At 38.6% G+C, this 21,207-nt stretch overlaps 1 protein-coding gene and 1 non-coding gene across 9 annotated transcripts in view; both read left to right on the top strand.

The window, feature by feature from the left end:
* Positions 1-21,207, top strand: part of wnk2 (WNK lysine deficient protein kinase 2) — a 172,447-nt gene that overhangs the window by 11,419 nt on the left and 139,821 nt on the right. The gene's annotated exons all lie outside the window — the stretch shown is intronic.
* LOC122559286 (U6 spliceosomal RNA) lies at positions 240-346 on the top strand. The gene has a single exon (XR_006314386.1). It is a non-coding gene; the product is annotated as a U6 spliceosomal RNA (small nuclear RNA).

Here is a 21,207-nt window from a genome sequence, read left to right as displayed (position 1 = left end):
TGAAGTAACCGACTTTGGACTTAAAAGGGATAGAACAGGGTGCTTTCAAAAAGATGAAGGGCTAAACACGAGGCCCAAGGAGACAGTTGAATTAGGGAGGATGTCTTGACTTTGTAGGAAAAACAGCGGAGATTTACTATTATAATACCTGGACTATGAAATTTAAAATATGAGGAGAGATTGCACAAACATTGTATTCCTTGGAACTGAGATGGTTTGGGGGGATTTTAAGAGAGACAGTGCTTGTTTTGGAAGCATATATACTAAAATTGGAATGATACTGAGAAGATTAGTATAGCCTCTGTGCTAAGAAAGTATGCAAATTCGTGAAGTGTGCCATCTTTTTGGGGCTCTCTGGCACAGTGGTAGTGTCCCCATCCCTGGACTGGAGAACCTGGGTTTAAGTCCCACCTACTCCAGAGGTGTGTAATAATATCTTTGAACACATTGATTAGAAAAATAGCTTTAAGAGAAACAGATGGATTAGGTGAAAATAAATCATTTCTGCTAGTTATGCCTATTCCTAGCTCTCACAATCTAAAACTTAGAGTCAGACTTTTCAGGAGGCAATTTGAAAATCTTTCCTGTTGCAAAGCCTAGCAGAAGTTTAAAACTACTTTGTAAATGACAATGTTTGTGCAATCAATTGATGATTTAAAGAAAAAAAGAATTGTGGATGTTAGAAATCCAAAACAATAACAGCAACAGCTGGAAAATTTCAGCAGGCCTGGCAGCATGTGTGAGGAGAAAACTGATTTAACGTTTCAGATCCAGTGACCCCCTTTAAGATTTCAAAAAAAAAGTCAGGTCAAAAACGAGCATAAGGATTTAGGGTGCAGGTCAGCCATAATCTCATTGAATGTTTGAACAGGTCAGAAGAGTTAAGTGGACCACTTCTGTTCCTCTGCTTGACCACCTTTCTATACTTTATTCTATCTGTGGTTGAATATCCATCTTCAAGTAAATAGTTCTGTATTAAATTAGTGGTTGATCATTTTAGTTACTTGTGGCAATGTTCAAAATCTTAATAGCTACGTGATACAGAATTCCTTGTAGATTCTCTTCTTATAGATAGATGTTACTTCCGTCCCATCTCCTTCTCTGTTTTCACTTATGACTACTTTGTCACTAATTTACAGAGATTATCTTTCCAAGATTTATTTTTGTCAACTATTTTGTCAGTCCTGGTATTTCTGTTAATACAAATGTTGGACTATCAGTGCTCACTTTTGGCCTCCACATGTGCAGTAAAATGTGCAAATCAGAAAAGTATTGTCTGATTTTTCCCTGCTCTAAGTGGTTTGCTATACTGTTACCTCAGTGTCTGCTTGGAAATAAATGATAGGTGTGAAGTTGTAGTAAATGCCAACTTAATACGTCAGTACAAGGTGGGGCTTGTTTATTGAAGTGTATGTGAATTATTAATAGTGTAACTCTTAATTACCTGCCAAACCACCCCTCTGGCACTAAAAAATAAACTTTCCAAGTCTAGAGGCTTATTTCAGATTTTAAATGTTGGGAGCTTTGGAGAAAAAATTAATTTTTTTGCCTAGCATTTTTTCTCTCTGTTAATCTCTTTTTCTTCATTTCTCTTAATTTTGCCTTTTGACTTGGTTTCTGAAGACTCAACCTAGTTGGTTCATTTGCCTGGTCCTCTCAGTTCTGAGGTGCCCTGGTAGACTGCACCAAGTTGTATTGAACTATTAATGACAAGGTTGGTGATCAAATCCATGAGAAGTCTCTGGGTAGTAATAAGCCTAACAAGCAGCCTTTCTTATTGATGACTTCAAAATTCAGGCCAACATTTTGTACTATCAGTTCTCATCCTTACCTCCTTGGTACCTATGGTATTTATGAACACTGGTTAATCCTGTTTTAAAGATTTATCAGCATCCTTGGTCTCTCATCTTTATTACTAAGGAAATTGTTGACATTTGAACTACAACCCAGTTCCAGCCTCTCTCCTGAAATATAGCATTGCAGTTTTCTAACTTTAGAACATAAGAATTTACTTATTTTCTGAACATGTTTCATATGACTAATGTGAGGCAGGTGCACTCATCTATAATAAACTGAATTATTCATTATCCATTTTCATCTTAATGATGTGAAGTTTTGCATCTTTATCATCTCTAGAGATGATACTTTTACATCACAAATTTTCTGGATGGTATTCTGCATTTTACATATCAAGGTAGCTGTGTTTTTTAGCTACTTTTTGTCCATCCCTGTTTTTCCTTGAAGGTGATTGACAGTTTAAACTGCTATAATCTGTATGGTGTAGGTAGGAAGTCCAAAGTTTTGAATGAGTGGTAATACATTTACAAGCCACGGTGGTTTGTCTTTCCTTTGCCTGCTTCTGGTATGTTTCCATCCAAAAAGCCAGGTGAAGTCATATATTCATTTGTAAGTTTGTCTGCTGAGCTGGCAGGTTTGTTTTCAAATATTTCATTGCCTCTGGTGAAACGCTGGTGTTCTGTCCCACTTTCTATTTTTGTATCTTGTCTGTTAAGGTGGATGACATCATTTCCAGTTCTTTTTCTCAGAGGTTGGTAAATGGGGTCCAAATCAATGTGTTTAAAACTCGAGCCACACTACCATACATCAAAGACATCTTGGAGATGACTACCAGTCTATTCTGACACCTTGGCATCATGGTAGACCACAAACATACCAACACTCTGAAACAGCTACTGATGAACCTAAAGGATCCTATACCAACAAACAGCAAAACAAATGACATTTACAAAATTCCTTGCAAGGAGCGTAACAAACGCATTGGTCAGACAGGCAGAAAACGAGCCATCAGGATGCATGAACACCAATTAGCCACCAAAAGATATGACCCACTATCACTACTATCCTTACATACAGACTGAGACAACACGTCCATTCTAGGATAGGCTAGGCCGAGACATGCACAGGAATTCCTAGAGGCCTCGCAATCAAACAGGAACTCCATCAACCTCTGAGAAAAAGAACTGGAAATGATATCACCCACCTTAAGGGACCAAGATACATTAATAGAAAGCAGGACAGGACATCAGCACTTTCGTAGAGGCTCACTGATGTTACCTAGCATTGTGACGAAACATCTGGAAACAAACCTACCAGCTCAGCGAGCAAACTTAAACCTGAGCTCCAAACCTTCTTAAAAAAAATCGCAATATCATGTATAATTAGAGGCAGTCTTTATAGCTAGTTAAGCATCGCTTAACATAACCATCATAGTTAAAAATTAGACAACACCAGGTTATAGTCCAACAGGTTTAATGGGAAGCACGAGCTTTTGCAACACTGCTCCTTCAGGTGGTTGTGGAGTATAAGATTGTTAGACACTGACCTTAGAGCAAAAGGTTTCAGTGTGATGTAACTGAAATTATATATTGAAAAAGATCTTGATTGTTTGTTAAGTCTCTCATGAGAACAGCACAGAAACAGACCCTTCATAAACTGAACTAGGCCCATTTGCCTGCATTTGGCCCATATCCCTCTAAACCTTTCCTAATCATGTACCTGTCCAAATATCTTTTAAATTCTTTAACTGTACTTACATCTACCACATCCTCTGGCAGCTCATTCCATAAATGCACCACTTCCATGTGAAAAGGTTGCTCCTCAGGTCCATTTTTAAATCTGTCCCCTCTCACCTTAAACCTATGCTGTCTACTTTTGGACTCCCATACCCTGGGGAAAAGATGTTGACTATTTACCTCATCTATGCTCTTTTGTGATTTTATAAACCTCAATAAGTTCATCCCTCAGCCTCTGATGCTGCAGTGAAGGAAAAGTCTGTCTATCCAACCTCTCCTTATAACTCCAGTCTCAGTAACATTTAGATTATGCACCTTTTGCAGTTTAGTTACATCTTTATCGCATGGTAAATATTGTCAAGTGAACCATTTCTAAAACTGAGCAGTTTCATGTTCCTTGCATCACTTTTGTGTGCTTTTCTCCAGATTTATTTTTCTAAAATATTTTAATTGCCACAAAATATCAAAACTATGAACTAGCTTCATCTGAAAGCCCAAGCAATTCAGCTGATCCATCAAATTTCACAAAATCGTCATTATCCACTCAGCTTCCCAATTTCTCTGACTCTTTTTATTTTAGACACAACATCTTTCTGAAAGGACTTGGCATTATTAACTGGATGACTGTAACAGCCTCCTTTATAGTTATTCTAAACCTACTCTACTTAACATGAAATACTTAAAAGCAGCACAAGTTTAACACTATATTTTAAAATTCTACTCTAATCTTGCTAATAACACAATTCTCATTCAGTCGTAGCAATCCATAAGCAAGTGTTGATGTGCATCATGATTGTTGTGCTTTGATGCCAGAAAAATAATGTAGAATCTGCTCTTAGTTGAACAAGGTTGAACTAGTTTCAGCAGAACAGATCTCGTTAAAAAGTACTCCTCTTGAAGACCTCCAATATATTTGTTTAGTTGCCATAGTTATTTGTGAGTGGTTTCAGAAGCAAAATAGTTACGTACAAAAAATAAAGTTTTTAAGTGATTGAGTATTATATTTTAGTGAATATGTTAATGAGCTAAAAAAGATTTTTACTGTTTCTTTTCCAACTTGTGGTAATTTGCTTGAACAACTATAATCGTTCATCCCTCTTCAAACTCACTGACAATGTGCCTTAAATTCTCTCTGTGAGGAAATATTATAAAAATAACAGGTGCTAATAAGGAAGGAAGGGTTCAAGCATTGGAAACACTAGTGTAGAACCTTTTGTTTTAGTAACTATATGATACAAAAGACAAGGGTTGTTGACTAAACTTTGCAATCAATTTCTATCAATTAGTCTGCATTTAATCTAGATTAGTTGAGGGATATTTTATTCATGACTTTAAAATTAAGTGCTCTAAATAAAATGCATTGTACTATAGCATATAATTGACTTTTTATAAGTTATCTTTGGTACTAAAAATGGGTGGAGATAATATTTGCCGCCCTACTTTAGTCTATTTGTAGACAATGTGTTACAAAAATTAAGATGAGTTTCAGTGAAACACAGTACACAGAAAGCGTTTGGACCAAGACAATACTGATTTAGTTTTCGGTGAAGATCTGGATCCAGGTCCTGGAATGTTGTAAAGGATCTGTTAGCATTGTGGCATAAACAAAATTGACTTTTAAAAATATTGGGGATTGTTTCAATTACCGTGGTGAAATTCTTCAAATCTGTACATGTGAGAAAGCTTTCATAACAGGTTATTGAATGTGGTTTGGCCTGAAACTTTCTGTCAGATGGAAGCTTGTACAAAAAAAACTGAAAGAAAACCCAGCATGATGGTTATTGAGCACCGTCATCACTATTTGATCATTGCAGTCAGATGCTGTTGGCTTTTAGGGGTGGATTGGGGTTTCTTCACCCTAATGTTTTTAGTTTTACATAACTGGCCTGAATACTCATTGTACTTTATCATTATGACAAAGTTGAAATGAAGAACATTTGGCTCGTTGAGTTCTCTTACCTATACTCCACTCTGCAAAAGCGATTCAACTAATCCCACTCACCGGCCATTTCCCTAACCCTGCAAAATCTTTTCTGCACCCCCTCCAAAGTTATTGCTGCTTAAATGCAGTGTACAGTTGAGGTCAAACCTATATTTTACAAAAGTTCAGAGCTTCTTTTGCTTTTGTAATCTCTGCTTCAATTCATAAAGTCCACTATCCACAAGCCTTTTTAACCACTTTCTCAACTTGCCCTGAGACTTTCAATAAATTTTGAATATATACTCCTAGGTCCATCTGTTCTGACATCTACTTTAGAATTGCACCCCTTAATGTATACTACCTCTCCTTGTATTTCCTACAAACTTTCTCTGCACTCAAATTTTTTGCCACTTGTCCAGTTCCTGCCTATCCCCTCTAGATGTTTGTCTACCATCCTCCACTTCACAATTTTTAATTGCGTTGTCTGTCAAGTTTCGAACCTTTACTCTAAGTCTACATCATTAATATGTATCAAGAAAAGGAGTAGTCATGCTATTTACACCTGGGGAACCCTATTGTATACCTTGCATCTGAAAAGCAGCTGTTCTCCCTTATTATGTTTCTTGTCCTTCTTCAACTAACAGTATATCCATGCCACTACTGTCACTTTTATTCCATGGGTATCAACTTTGCTGGTAAGCCTGTTAAGTGATATTTCATCAAATGTCTTTTTGAATTCCATTTCAAGTATGTGCCTCTTATCCCTTTGGTACCTCCAGCAAAATCAATGCTGCATTTCCTTAATTAAACAACATGTTAATTTTGTCCAGATCGTTGTTTTTTTTTTTGAAGCTTTTAACCAATGAGGTGAATGAACAAAAGCTGCATATTTAACCTGGTGAAGCAGCTGAAGAGCTCTGGTGGAGTGAAGGAGGAAGTTGTAGCTGAACAGATCTGGGCAGATGGGGTCCTCTACGAATAAACTAAAAGCAGTAACTTTGTAATGTATGCAAAAGAGCTTCTTACAATCAAATTTTCTTGCATTAGCTGTAAGATTCCTGAAAATAATTTGATTCTGTATTTGCCATTATATTGCCAATCTAGCTGATCGTCCTAGAATCTCCAGGAATTAAAAATTAATCCAGCTGTAAGGAATCTGGAGGAAAAATCAAAGGAGCATGTCTACGTTCTTTTTCCCAGCACTTATTGAAAATATTGGAAACTGGCAAAAAGCTGTCAATTTAGAGCGCTATTTCAAGTTGAAACATGACTAAGGTCAAAAGGTATAACTGGAATCAGGAGAAAACAAAGTTCAGGACTCATTTCAAAAAGCACGAAATATTTGGTGTGCTGAAGACAGACTGCAGTTTTTGAATTGAAGTAAATAATTTGAATTACTGACATGTAGCAAATTCATCGAATGAATGAACAGCAAAACATTGTCTTGAATGTTTGGGCGTATACCTCCCTCCCCCACAATTATTGATTTATCTTGTAATTAATAGATTTTTAATGGAATTAGTTGAATTGTTGATATTGTAATGATGCTGTCACTTTAAAAAAGTTATTTTGACCTGATTTTTTGAAGTGGGGTTGTAAAGGCAGAGGTGCCGAACCGGCTGCTATGAACGGCTTAAGTAAACAATTTAAGAGGCCTTTAGGTTTTTTATAAAAATTATTGGAACAATTGAAAGGGAATGGCCAGCTCTATCAGATCAGGCTTTATAGTACTTTTATAGCTGAAGCAGTCAGAAGCTGTTTAGGGTTCCAGAAGGGTTAGAAGCTTCAGTAATTGATTCTTAGCTGCTACTTTCTCTGAAATCTCCCTTTGATGTTGTTTCCTCCTAGATTGGAGAACTGCATGTAAGAATCTGTCTGAATTTACCTTTTTATCACGGTGTGTTTATGGGTTGTTGCTATATTGGAACAGTTAATTAGTAAGAGGTACTGTATCTATTATTCAGTTAAGTTTTCCAATAGTTTTTTTTCTAAATTCTTCTTTCTTTTGTTCGTAATTTAACTATAGTGTTTAGATTAGATTTTTTAGATTACAGATTAGATTACATTACAGTGTGGAAACAGGCCCTTCGGCCCAACAAGTCCACACCGACCTGCCGAAGCGCAACCCACCCATACCCCTACATTTATCCCTTACCTAACACTACGGGCAGTTTAGCATGGCCAATTCACCTGACCTGCACATCTTTGGACTGTGGGAGGAAACCGGAGCACCCGGAAGAAACCTACGCAGACACGGGGAGAACGTGCAAACTCCACACAGTCAGTCGCCTGAGGCGGGAATTGAACCTGGGTCTCTGGCGCTGTGAGGAACAGTGCTAACCACTGTGCCACCATGCCACCCTTTTAAAGGGGTCAAAAGGGGAGAAAGCAGAAGCAAGTTACTGAGTTGCATGATCACCTTGTGTCTTCTATCTACACTTGTTTCCTATTCAGGACAAAGCCTGTGGTCATCCACTAACTAAAACATTGGCACAATTTATGAGAGAGACTGCAGTAACTTAGGGTGCTTTGACAGCAACTTTCAAAATCAATAACTATTATAACCTAGAAGGACAAGGACAGCTAATGCATGGGGCGAGCTGCAAGTCACAACCTGTATTGACCTGGAACACACTCACTGTTTCTTCTGGATCAAAATCGTGGAACGTCCTTCCGGATAGCACTGTGAATGTACCTATGGACTGTGGCAGTTCAAGAATGCAGCTCACTACTACTTGAGTATCAGGATGAGCAATAAATGTTGGCCCACATCACATGAAAGAAAAGAAACGACACTTTGAGATTTCAAGTCCAGCTATGGCATTGATCTTCCATATTTTTAATCTCTTCAAACTACACAAACCTCTGACAGATCTATGTCACTAATCCCTTGCATAGACCTAATTTTAACAGCCGCCATGATTGGTAGCCATGACTTCAGATGTCTAGGCTGCAAATCCCAGAGTTCCCTCTCTTAGATATCAGTATTTTCTAACCTATTTCCTCCTTTAAATCGCTCTTCAAACAGAACGTCTACCTAAGGTATGTGATGCAGAAATGGGCCTGTTGATCCAACGAGTCAATGTCGATTTGTAGGCTCCACTTAATCCTCCACAATATCTTTTCCTTCCTTTAATCTTCCATTGTGACTACCTGTTCATTTCTCCCTAATCCTGTGTAACTTCCCCTTAAATACAATTATGTCACTCACTTTATTTAATGTGGGAGTTTCACATGGTCAACTGTCTGGGGAAAGGTGTTTCCCTTGAATTCCATATTGAATTTCTTCAATTATTTTATATTGGTTACCCCTCATTATACTTTTGTTTGACCGTAGGCTTAATTTCTCCTTGCGCAGCTCATAGTGAAATTCACCATTATAATGTTCCAGCTCTGAGATGTTTCTTTTCCAGTGGGCTATATAAGTACAAGTTATTGCAAATAAAACACGTTGTGCTCAATGTGTAATACAAACAGCCCGACAGCTGAAGTTCAGTTTTCAGTCTAAACTGACAATTTCACACTGGTTATGGTAGGCTTGGTTTACTTGAGGTTCTTTTTTTGAGTGATGCAATAATTCCATTAGTGTTTTGAAAAATTATTGAATTACATTATTATTATTATTATTATTATTATTATTATTATTATTACATTCCTTTTTGGCTTTGTATAGGTTGTTATACTGGTGTGGAGGTGTGAACTAAGGTTGCATACTTCTAGTGATCTCATCATAAAATCATCCGCTAAGGTTTTGCAGTCAGCTTACAGGATCAACCAACTGTTCAATTATATAGCTATAAACTTTCTGGGAGTTTTGCCCTGGATCTTTCTGTAGCTAGGAATATGTTTTGATGCAGCACCCTCTACAGGGGATCTGGAACCTGTGTAACAGCAAACATCAGCTGAACCAACCAAGTGAATAGTTCTTGCTGTGCAGGATGGAATCCAAACCAGGAAATAAATATTAGGATATTTGATTAAATGTCAGTCAGAAAGAAAACCGAAGAGATGGGATTGAGTGAGAGAGAGTGAGCAAAGAGACAAAGTTTTAAGATTATTTTTAAGTAAATCTCCAACATTCCCTAAAACCTGAGGGAAGACGACTCGATTCTAGTAAAAGTTCATTTTCAGTGCTAGCAACATTGTTTGGCAGTAATTGAAATTTAGGCTATTTGAGAACAAAATCATTTGAATGGATTTGAAATCATTCCGATATGTTTAATTAATATTGAATAGATAAGTACCAGAAATTCTCAACCTTGCATGCATCTCAACAGTGAGCCTCTCAGTAAGGGGTTGATATGCCATAGTTCATAAAGGGCAAAATAAATTTGACGGTGTTTGATTTGTGTTTTACTAAGTATACTAGACGTTATTTTATTGAATAATGTTGAACATTAATAACTCCACCATTGTTATAATAAAACTTTGGCCTTTACGTTTATATGACCTTCCCTTCGTCGTAAGGTCAAAAGTAAGTGGGGATGTTTGCTGATGTTGGCACAATATTCAGCACGATTCATGACTCCTAAGGTGTTGAAGTAGTCCATGTTCAAATGCAACAAGATATGGTTAATATCCAGTTTTGGGTTGACAAGTGACAAGTATCATTGGTGCCACACACATGCCAGGCAATGACCATCTCCAATAAGAGACCAGAAACTCAACTAGAGTTGTCACATAAACACACTGGTTACAATAGTAGGTCAGAGGCGAGGATTACTGTGGTCAGTAACTCACCGCCTGACTCCCCTAAGCCCATCCATTGTTTACAAGGCACAAGTGGAGTATGATGAAATACTCTCCATTTGTCTGGATATGTGTAGCTCCAATAAAATGCAAGAAGCTTGCCAGCTTCCTGGACAAAGCAGCCTACTTGATTGGCACTACATCCACATGCATCCACATGTTCACTCTACCATTGAATTTAGTAGAAGCAGTGTGTACTATCTACAAGGCGCAATGCAGAAATTTGCCAAAGATCCTTAGACAGCACCTTTCCAAACCTACCATCCCTTCCACCTAGAAGGGTGAGGGCAGCAGATACATGGGGACACTGCTACCTTCAAGTTCCCCTCCAAACCACTCCTCATCCTGACTTGGAAATATATTGCTGTTCCTTTATTACTGAATGGAAATTTTGGAATTCCCTCCCTAAGGGCATTATGGGTCAGTCTGCAGCAGTTCAAAAAGGCAACTTCTCGAGGGCAACTAGGAATGGGCAAGAAATGCTGAACAGCCAGCCAGTGATGCTCACAGCCCACAAATGAAACAAAAAGAAAATTGACGAATATGTTTAGCATGACTGGCCAGGCTATATTCAACCTCTCAGAATAGAAATACTAAAAATTTATACTTGCTTTAAAGAAAAGCTGTTAGGCTGAGTTCAATGAGACATGAAGACCTATTCCTAGCTTTCATAAGAGTAAGAAGATTAAGCGTGAATGCTTTACATGTAATGTTGTATCAACAAATGTCTCTTTACTTATAAATGTTTGCAAGAAAGCAAAAGGAGATGAGCATACTCAAATTCCCATTCTGGATGGCTCCTTATTTGATTATAATGCAACTCTAAAGTTACTGGAGACAAAAGCAAAGACATTTCCATTTCTCTCTCCTGCTTCGCCCCATTCCTGACCATGATCCAAAGAATAATTTTCATTAATTGTAATTTTGAGGGAAAGGGGAAACCAATATTTCATTTGGATAGTGGAACATACCCTCAAGCTGGGCTCATGACATGTGAAGTAATCATTTTTCATGTGTACACATTTTGACATTTCCAAATTTCTTATGAAATCTTGGTGCTAATTTTATTTGAGTTTTTTTCCTTTGATTTCCAATATATAATATTTCCCTCAGCTGGTTGTACCATCAGTTGAATACAATGGTTGGTTGCCTCTTACAAACATAAGCATGGTAGATAGGATGTTCTGTCTCCCTTTCGGGCAAAATCAAAACAACCAGAATCAGTATTTGTTTTGCCTTTAATGCAGTAAAACATCCCAAAGTATTTGTTTCGAGTCTTTTAAACCAAATTAGACACCAGAATGCATAAGATCAAGCATTCGTTCGCAGAAGTGGTTTTTAAGGACTGTCCAGTTATTTTTGTTCAAATTCTTTCACAATGTGGACATGGCTAGCTTGCTCATCCCTAATAACCCTTAAAAAGGTGTGTTCAGCTGCCATCTTGACCTCTGTGAATGTGTGCCCGTGCATCTGCTGGGTTCGAAATTGTCTAGATCTTCAGTTTTTGCAAACCAATTTTGCCTAATTTAAATTGTAATTTGTAGACTAAGTTAAAGTCAAATCTGTAGTTTAAAATTTTGCAGTTGTGAGATTTGAGCAGATTTATTTTTAATGGGTGCGTTGAAAGAGCAACCTAATTAAGAACTGGATGAAACTGGAACACACTGATGGTACAAATTGCTGCTACTGTGTTTTGTTGGTTGAGAAAGTGAATGGCACCACATTCTCAATCAACCAAGCTGCTTTCACCTGATTGGAGTTGAGCTTCTTGAATGTTGGAATAACATGCATCGGACAAGTGGAGTAATATCCTATTATTCTCCTGACTTGTGCTTCTAGGTGGGGTGCAGAGGCTATGGGGAGTTGGGAGGTGAGTCCCTCACTGCGTAATTGTAATGGGGGAGAAGAAAATTGCAAGATGATGGATGGGTAAGAAGGGAAGTAGGGAGAAGCACAGTGGTATTATCAGTTGCTAGAGTATTAACCCTGCAACTCAGCTAATGTTGTAGGCACTGGGGTTCAGATCCTATCATGGCAGATTGTGGGATTTGAATCCAATTTAAAAAAAACAAGAATTAAGAATCTACTATGGCGATGAAACCATTATTGATTGTCAGAAAAACCCATCTGCCTGGCTCAATGGAGAGTGCAGGTGGTTGTGCCAAGAATGGCACTAAGCATAAAAATGAGTTATCAACCCATGGAGGCTTACCGAAAGAGGACAACTTGCATGTCATATAGAATAAGCAGCAAGTGATAGAGCTAAATGGTCTCTCAACCAACAGATCGGTCTAAACTTTGCAATCATGCCACATCCAGTAATTGGTAGTGGACAATTAAAAAAGTACTCCCTGCATGAGGATGCTCCACAAATATCCCCATCCCTGATTTATGGAAGAGCCCAGCATGTCAGTGTAAAACACAAAGCTGAAGCGTTTGCAGCAATCATCATCTAGAAATGTGGATGATCCATCTCTGCCTCCCCCAGTGGTTCCACCAGGGCCACTCAGCTCCTGACCTCATTATAGCCCTAGGTCAAACGTTGACAAAAGAGGCAGACATCAAGGCTGCATTCATCAGTGACCTTCCCTTAGCTTAAAGTCAGAAGTGGGGGTGTTCACTGATTATTGCATAATGTTTCGCAACATTCTTGACTGTTCAGATACTGAAGCAGTCCATGTTGAAATGTTCGAATATTGGACAATTTCCAGGCTTGGGCTGACACATGGCAGGTAACATTGCTACACAAATGCCAGGCAATGGCCATTTCCAATATATGACAATCTAATCACCAAGCCTTAGCGTTCACCGATGTTACCATCGCTAGCAATATTCTGGGGAGGGTTACCATTGACCAGAAACTTATCTGGACTCACCATGTAAATACTGTGGCTACAAGAGCAGATCATAAATACTGTGGCAAGTAACTCACTTTCGACTTCCCAAAACCATCTACAGGGCAAATGTCAGAAGTGTGATGGAATACTGTCCACTTGTTTAGATGAATGCAGCTCCAACAGCATTCAAGAAGCTTGGCACCATCAAGGACAAAGCAGCCCGCTTGATTGGCACCACATCTACTCATCCACCCTCCTTCAATAGCTGCAGTGTGTATGATCTGCAAAATGCACTGCAAAAATTCACCAAAGATCCTTAGACAGCACCTTCCAAACCTTGTTCTTCCAGTTAGAAGAACAAGGGCAGCAGATACATGGAACACCCCTTTCTACAAGTTTCCCTTTATGTCAGTCAGTATGCTGACATGGAAAAATATTGCAGTTCTTTCATATCCCTGGCTGCTAATCCTGGAATTCTCATAGTGCTTCTATCTACAGCACATGGACTGCAGTGGTTCAAGAAGGCAGCTTATCACCGTCAGAAACTGCAATAAATGCTGGCCAGCCAGCCAATGACACCCATGTTCTGCGCTTGAATGAATAAATTTTAAAAAGAAAGTTGCAAAAGTGGTAGTCTTGGAGGTTGGGGGTGTGAGGGTGGAGATTGCAGTGAGATGTGCAAGTGCAAAAGGAAGCTGCAAGGTGGGGATGGGGAGGAGGAGAAATGCGAGGAACTGCTGGAAAAGGAGGTGATGGTGACAGGGAGCAGAAGTTGAGTCTAAAAAGGAGAGAGAGTAATGTGAATTGAAAGGACATGCAGCTACCTGAGTTCCAAGAAAACTTTAATCGCTGAGGTAATGAATTATTTGCAAATGAATGTGGAATTTCTAGGTTTGTGTAAGTTTAGGAGTCACATCTGGAAAGAGTGTGGTTTCTATTGTGTTGAGCACTGTCAATTATTAAATTTAATTCTGAGATTGAGATCTGTGATGCACTAAATAGGGTTGCGGTTGACTTATTAAAATGTTCCAGCTTTGTTTTGGTACAACAAAAACCCATTAACTGTGACATCAGCAACCTGTGTTTAGTGTGATGGCTTCTCATGTGCAGATACGTATTTTTGATTTTTGAAGGCAAGATTTGTCTCCACTTTTGTCTATTGTCTTGTGACAGTTTAAATGCTGTGGTACCTGGGGTTTTGTGACTCGAGTTGAACATTATTTTGAGGTTAGTGACGAATTATTCTGATTCCATTTGTATGACAGTCCAAATACACATGTCAACAGAAGTACAAGGGTAATGTTATCATACGACAGCACTTGATGAGTTGATGCAGATGGAAAAGTAGTCCCTGAAAATCAAAACATAGCCCTTGAAATCTTAAGAACCTCCCTCAATAAAGGGAATTTATTTTGATCTGTGGTGTTGCCATTTCTGACTTTTAATCTTTGAACAATTCTTTAGAGGGCACCTCTACCTTGAGAAACTTTCAATGACCCTCAAACGGGGTCCACCCTTCAGCATGATTTGTATGTGGTACCCAGAGGTGGTGATTGGTCATCCTCTTCAAAGTTTCGTTGCTGGTATTAGATCCCCAATTTGTATTACTTCCTGGGGTCAGTGACGAGGAATAGAGGGGCGGGGAGTTGTTGCGGGAGTAAAGTGTAAGAATACTATATCAATTTTACACCCCTGGTTTGCTGTAGCTGCAATAACTGTCATTTCAGCAGTCCCTCTTAGTGACCTACTACTAAAGAACAGGAGCAGCACTTGTGTAGCCATTGTCTCTAATTCCTCTCCTAGTGTCACACTCCTGACTTGGACATATACAAGCATTTTTTTATGGTTGATGGTTCAATATTCTGGAATTCACAGCATAAAATTGTTGTGAAAGTGCTCTTATTTCAGGGACTGCAGCGACTCCGGTTGAGACCCACTATCTTCTAATAGCTAGCTATGTGTGGCAACTTTGGTCTTGCCAATGCCAATTCACATCTCAAAAAAAGTAAGATTTACTTTTTTGAGCATGTGAAAAGCCTGTTAGTATAGGTGAGACTGTTCGTATGTGTGACCCTTATTTGGAAGGATGTAGAAAATGATATAAATTAAATAACTTTTAGAACTGTGGGAAGTGAGAATGTGAATGGACAACAACTAACTAAAACAAGTTATAGAATTAGCTAGAAAATAAGTATTATTCAGGCACAAGATGACTGATGTGCCCAAAGCTATTGAAATGAGACAGCAAGGACTCTGAGCACATTTTTCAAACTCTTGGTAAATATTCAGAATGTAGCAAGGGGTTTAGGAGTGACCGACAAAATGTCCTTTCTCAAGGTGAAAAGTAATAAATTGATTAGCTATATTTGATTGATTAAATTGTGGGCAAACATGTAGAATCCATAGTTTGGATAAAATTCTTAAGATTTAGAAATGCACAAGTAGTTGCTGAACATTCTGTGCAGAATTTTAACTGTAAAATATATGTTTGGTATTTGAGTTCTTTTAACGACTAAGTTGGGCAGTTCAAGGGAAAGAAGTAGTAGTTGTCAAGCATGTGAATTTTCACTATAAATATTGCTGTGCCTGTAATTGGAAAAACTATATAAGACAATATTTACAGAATACTTTCTACAGTTTCCAAGATTTATTGTTGAACTGTTGAAATAACTATTGTCATAACAACAAAAGTACTGTTGTAAGTTCTTGGTCTGTGTTGCATTTCGTGCTATATTGGAAACTTTTCCACTTAGTGCTTCTAACACTTAAGTTTCCACTGGGATTAAACTGAAACGTAAACATAGGAAAAATAAGGACAATGTAGAATAGAAAAGCAGCATATTATTTAAATGGAAAGATACTACAAGATGTTGCAGTTCAGAGGGATCTGGGTGTCTGAGTACAAAAATTAATTAGGAAGGCTAATGGAAAGATGACCTTTACTTCAATGGGGATGCAGGATAAAAGTAGGAAGGATGTCTTGCTTTATCTCAACAGTGATATCCACACTGTGCAGTGTATGCTGTCCAGTTGAAGAGATTGTCTAACGAATAAAGAGGGCTCCGGTTGAGTCGATTTATCATTTTAGCATTTGGAAGAATGAGAGGTGATCTGATTGAAGCATATAACATTTTGAGAGGACCTCACAGGATAGATGCGATGACATTTCTCTCAACCAACGCAGGGTCTCCTGTATAAGACAGTGATAAGGAATTTCTTTGCAAGGATTATCTTTGGAAATCTCTATCCTAGAGAGAGATGGAGACGAGATCATTCAATATATTCAAGGCTGAGATAGATTTGTGATCTACAAAGCACTACAGGGGAGCAACTAGGGAAAAGGAGACGAGACTATAATCAGATGAACCATGATCTTAATGACTGATGAAGTAATTTCAAGAGACTAAATGGAAGATACCTGTCGGGTTATATGAAGTTTAGACTACTGTGTTGCAAAGAGTGAATATGTTTTATTTTAACTTACTCCAATACCTTGAGTTCACTAATTGGTTACACTGCAGTATGGAACTTTGAAGAAAGATGGGTTTGATACAGTTGAGATTAGTTTGCACCAGCTACCTTTGAATTGAAAATAAACCGCCTAGCAGCAACTTTTGAGTTGGTTTTAAGTAGCTATTTTTTACAGAAGTAGAGAAAGCGGGGCACTCAGACTTTCAAAATCCTGCAAACTAGCCTTCCCCTTTACCCCGCCCACCTTGTCACTCTCCCTCGTCCCCACCCCTTCTTCCAACTCTGTCTCCCTTTCTTATTCTGCATCTTTCGCTGTCTGTGTGTGTCTGTCTACATGTTGCTCACGCTCTGTCTCGACATGTTTCTTGCACAGTCTCTGTTTGCTGTCTCTTGGTGTTTCTGTCGGTCTGTCTCTATTTCTTTCGTTCTCCTCGTCCTCGTCCTCGTCCTCCTTCTTCTTCTTCGTCCTCCTTCTTCTTCTTCGTCCTCCTTCTTCTTCTTCGTCCTCCTTCTTCTTCTTCGTCCTCCTTCTTCTTCTTCGTCCTCCTTCTTCTTCTTCTTCGTCCTCCTTCTTCTTCTTCTTCGTCCTCCTTCTTCTTCTTCTTCGTCCTCCTTCTTCTTCTTCTTCGTCCTCCTTCTTCTTCTTCTTCGTCCTCCTTCTTCTTCTTCTTCGTCCTCCTTCTTCTTCTTCGTCCTCCTTCTTCTTCTTCGTCCTCCTTCTTCTTCTTCGTCCTCCTTCTTCTTCTTCGTCCTCCTTCTTCTTCTTCGTCCTCCTTCTTCTTCTTCGTCCTCCTTCTTCTTCCATTAGGGAGGGAGTTCCAGGGTTTGGATCCAGTGACATTGAAAGATTGGCAATATAGTTCCATGTCAGGATAGTGAGTGGCTTGGAGGGGAGTTTGCAGGTTATTGATACCATGTATCTGCTGCCCTTGTCTTTCTGAGAATGCATTACATGCTGTCTAAGGATCTTTAAATTTCTGTAATGCAACTTCTTGATGGTACCTTCTTTCGCGACTGAGCTTTAGTGTTGGAGAGGGTGGATGCTTGCAAATGCAGTGCCAACAAAGCAGGTTGTTTTGTTCAGGATGATGTCAAGCGTCTTGAATGTTGCTGAAAGTGCAGTCATTCATCCTGCTTTTTGAATACTCAACATAACTGGGCAATTTTCCACATTGATTGGGTGGATGTCAGTGTTGTAACTCTACAGTCACAACCTAGCTCAGGGTTTGCTAAGTTCTGGAGCACAAGTCATCAGTTCTATTTCCAGAATGTTATCAGGGCCATCGCTTTTGCAGTACCCTGTGCCTCCAACTATTGTTATCATGTGGAGTAAATTTAGTTGGCTGAAGGCTGAAATAGTGGGGTTTCTGGCAGAGGCCGAGTTGGATCATCCACTTCGCACTTCTAGCTTTAGACTGTTGCCTTTTCTTTTGCAATGAGATGCTGTGCTCCCCCATTATTGAGGATGGGGATATTTGTGGAACTTCATCCTCCAGTGAATTGTTTAATTGTCCATTACAGTCAATTACTGGATATAGCAGGATAGCAGAGCTTAGATCTGAGCTGTTGGCTGTCTATCACTTGTTGCTTATGCTATTTGGCTCCAAGTAGTCTTGTGCAATTTCTTCACCTCATTTGACACCTCCTTTTTAATATGCTTGGTGTTGCTTCTGGCATACCCTCCTGCATTCTTCATTGAGCCAGGACTAATTGCCTGGTTTGATGATAATGGAAGAATGAGATATGCTAAGCCATTTGTATAATTCTATTGCTGATTGCCCACAGTACCTCATGATACCTCGTCTTGAGTTGCCAGATGTCTTTGAAGTCTGTCTCATTTAGCACATTCGAAGAAGCACCACACAATTTCATCTCTACAAGGAATATGTGGAATCACTTCTACCAACACTGTCATGGACAGGTGCATCTGTTAGGTGGTTTCCTGAAGGTAAGTTCAGGTATGATTTTCCCTCTTGTTAGTTCCCTCACCACCTGTCCTTTAGGACTCGACCAGCTCGGTCAGTACAGCTGCTGTCAAGCCACTGTTGGTGGCGGACATTGAAGTCCTTCATTCTGTCCGTTTGCCACCCTTGCTACTCTGTCCACATGGCGCTTATCACTTAACTGATTTATCCACTGAGGTGTAACATGGTAATTGACAGGTCGGTCTTTGACCATGTTTGACTTAATGCCATGGGAATCCGTGGTGTCTGGAATCAATGTTGAGGACTCCAAAGGCAACTCCCTCCTGATTGTATGGTTCTGTGCTTATCTCTTGATGTGTCTGAGCTCATGTCATGATGTGTTGGGAGCCGGATGATTATGCTGGATATGACTCTGACCAATATTTTGTTTTTGGAGGGGTGGGAGGGCATCTAAATGCCCTTGATTCCTTGCCCTGTCAAATACGCCTTTACTGTCAAGAGCAGTTATTGTTACCCACCCCTCTGGAATTCAGCTCTTTTGTCCATATTTTGTCCAAAGCTGTAATGCAGTCAGGAGCTGATTGATTCTGGTGGACCCCATGTGAGTAGGTTAATGTGGAGCTAATGTTGCCTAATGGCACTATTGACAGTTGCTTCCCTCACTTTGCTGATGTTCAAGAGTTGATGGTAGGGTGGTAATTGGCCAGATTAGGTTGGTCTTGCTTTCTTTTATCCTACACATTTGGTCAAATCTGTTTTATAGCTGTGTTGTAACATTTTGGCTTGTAGTATAGTACAGATACATTTAATTTGGAAGAAAGATAAGTGACAGATGTGAATTAATAGATTAAGGAGCGATGTAAGAACTCAAACACATAGGTGTTTGTTTACAATTTTTAGAAGGGGGCAGGAAAGATTTTATAAGGCAGTTTGAGGGATATAATAAAAACATTTTTCCTTAACCTTAACCTGGATTGTTGTGTCCAATTCTGGGTAATGTTCTTCAGGAAATGCCTGCAGGCTCTGGAGAGGTTACCTGAGATTTAATTGAATAATTCCAGAGATGAAGGATTGTAGTAACATGGATAGAATGCAGAAGTTGACTTGTGTGTTCCCTTTAGAACTGACAAAGCTGTGGAGAATTAATGGAGGCCTTTTTAAAATCATAAATGACATTATATGCAGCACTGTTTCTGGTGACTACATGTTTGATAGCCTGAGGACACAGGATTTGGGTGATTGGTGGAACAACCAGAGGTGACAGGATGAAATAGCACAAAAGAGATTATGTGCTTGGGTGTTTGGAATAGGTATTTCCTAGTCAACCTATTCAGGTTTATCATTATATGCAGTAGGGCTTAAACTGCGCTCTGACTCAGCAGTAGGGGCATTACCATTGTGCCACAAAAGCCCTGGAATTTGAAATACGCTGTGTATGTGGCACCAGTCTATCAAACTCTATCTTAAGTTCAGTGGTCCAGCTTGTACTGTGTTCTAAGGAAGAGAATTTCATGAATGACTCTGAGAGAAAATATTTATCCTTATTTGCTATTTTAAAAAGGAAACTACTTTGTGTTCCTCAGTTCTAGTCTTCCCTTCATGAGGAATTGACCTCCCTGCATGTATCCTGTCAAGTCTCCTCAAGATGTTCGATAATTCAAAAAGATACTGTCTCATTCTTCTTAATTCCAATGAGAATAAGCCCAACCTATTTATCCTGTCATAAATCCTTCATCTTTCTAAGTGAGTTGTGAATTTTCTCATAGCATAGTTCATGATTTGAGGATTATGTAAATGCAAATTCGTCCTCTGTTGTAAAAGTACAATCGTCAGGAAGATTAATTCTTCTTTGAGGCATTTATCAATGTTACCTTCATCTAAATTAAATAGAAACTACATTAGACCAAAGAGATGATGTGTGCCCTCATTCACTCAGTAGAAAAGTTAATTTAAAAATAAAAAGTCTGCTGACTGTCAATCTTTGTTCAAGAATTAGTAGAATGTAGTGAATTTAGAAAGGTTGCACTCCACCTACAGTATGATGAATTATGCTACTGATGTTAACATATTAAAAACATTCATTTTACTTGCAAATTTCCAAATCAGAAAAGGTGCATTATTTAGAAAATGGCAACCACATTGAGAATTATATTTACCTGTGACACACATCTTTTCTTAATGTGTAATTGATGCAAGCAAATACTGCCTCAAGTGCAATGTATTGTTTCAAAAAGCTACATTGGGCAGTATTTAAGTGTCTAGATGTTTAAGCTGAAGACTGATGCAGCATAGCATCAAAACATTTTCATAATTAAACTTAATGTTTTTTAGTAGAATTCAATATTGCATTTATTTTACCAGGATGTTAATTTTAAAAATAATTTTGACTGCATTGTCTGGCAAGATATGAATTTCTCATTAAATTCCAAGTTGAACTAAAAACTTTTGACACCTTGCTTCAAATCTTTCTATGCCAGAAAGGAAGACTGGCAATTTTATGGTGATTTTCTTGACCGCTGCATGTTTAAGTGCAGGGAGGGATGCTAGAACCGTAAATCATGAGGTATCCCTGATCAGGATCTTTGAATTCCTTTGTTTATCATATGAATACTATTAGATGCCAGGATCTAGCAATCATATCAATTACTTAATATCTATAAATCAGCATCATATTAATAAAAATGACTTAAACTAAAGACATAGAAATGGAACATTTTTTATTGAGAAATATTTTACAAAGAAATCTCGTTTAAAATTGAAAAGGATAAGAA

This window comes from Chiloscyllium plagiosum, unplaced genomic scaffold (assembly GCF_037043375.1).
Source record: "Chiloscyllium plagiosum isolate Xiang-an unplaced genomic scaffold, Cpla_swu_hap1 HiC_scaffold_14, whole genome shotgun sequence".
Lineage (NCBI taxonomy): Eukaryota > Metazoa > Chordata > Chondrichthyes > Orectolobiformes > Hemiscylliidae > Chiloscyllium > Chiloscyllium plagiosum.
The sequence above is the reverse complement of the archived record's forward strand: the minus strand, read 5'-3'. Positions and strand labels throughout refer to the sequence as shown.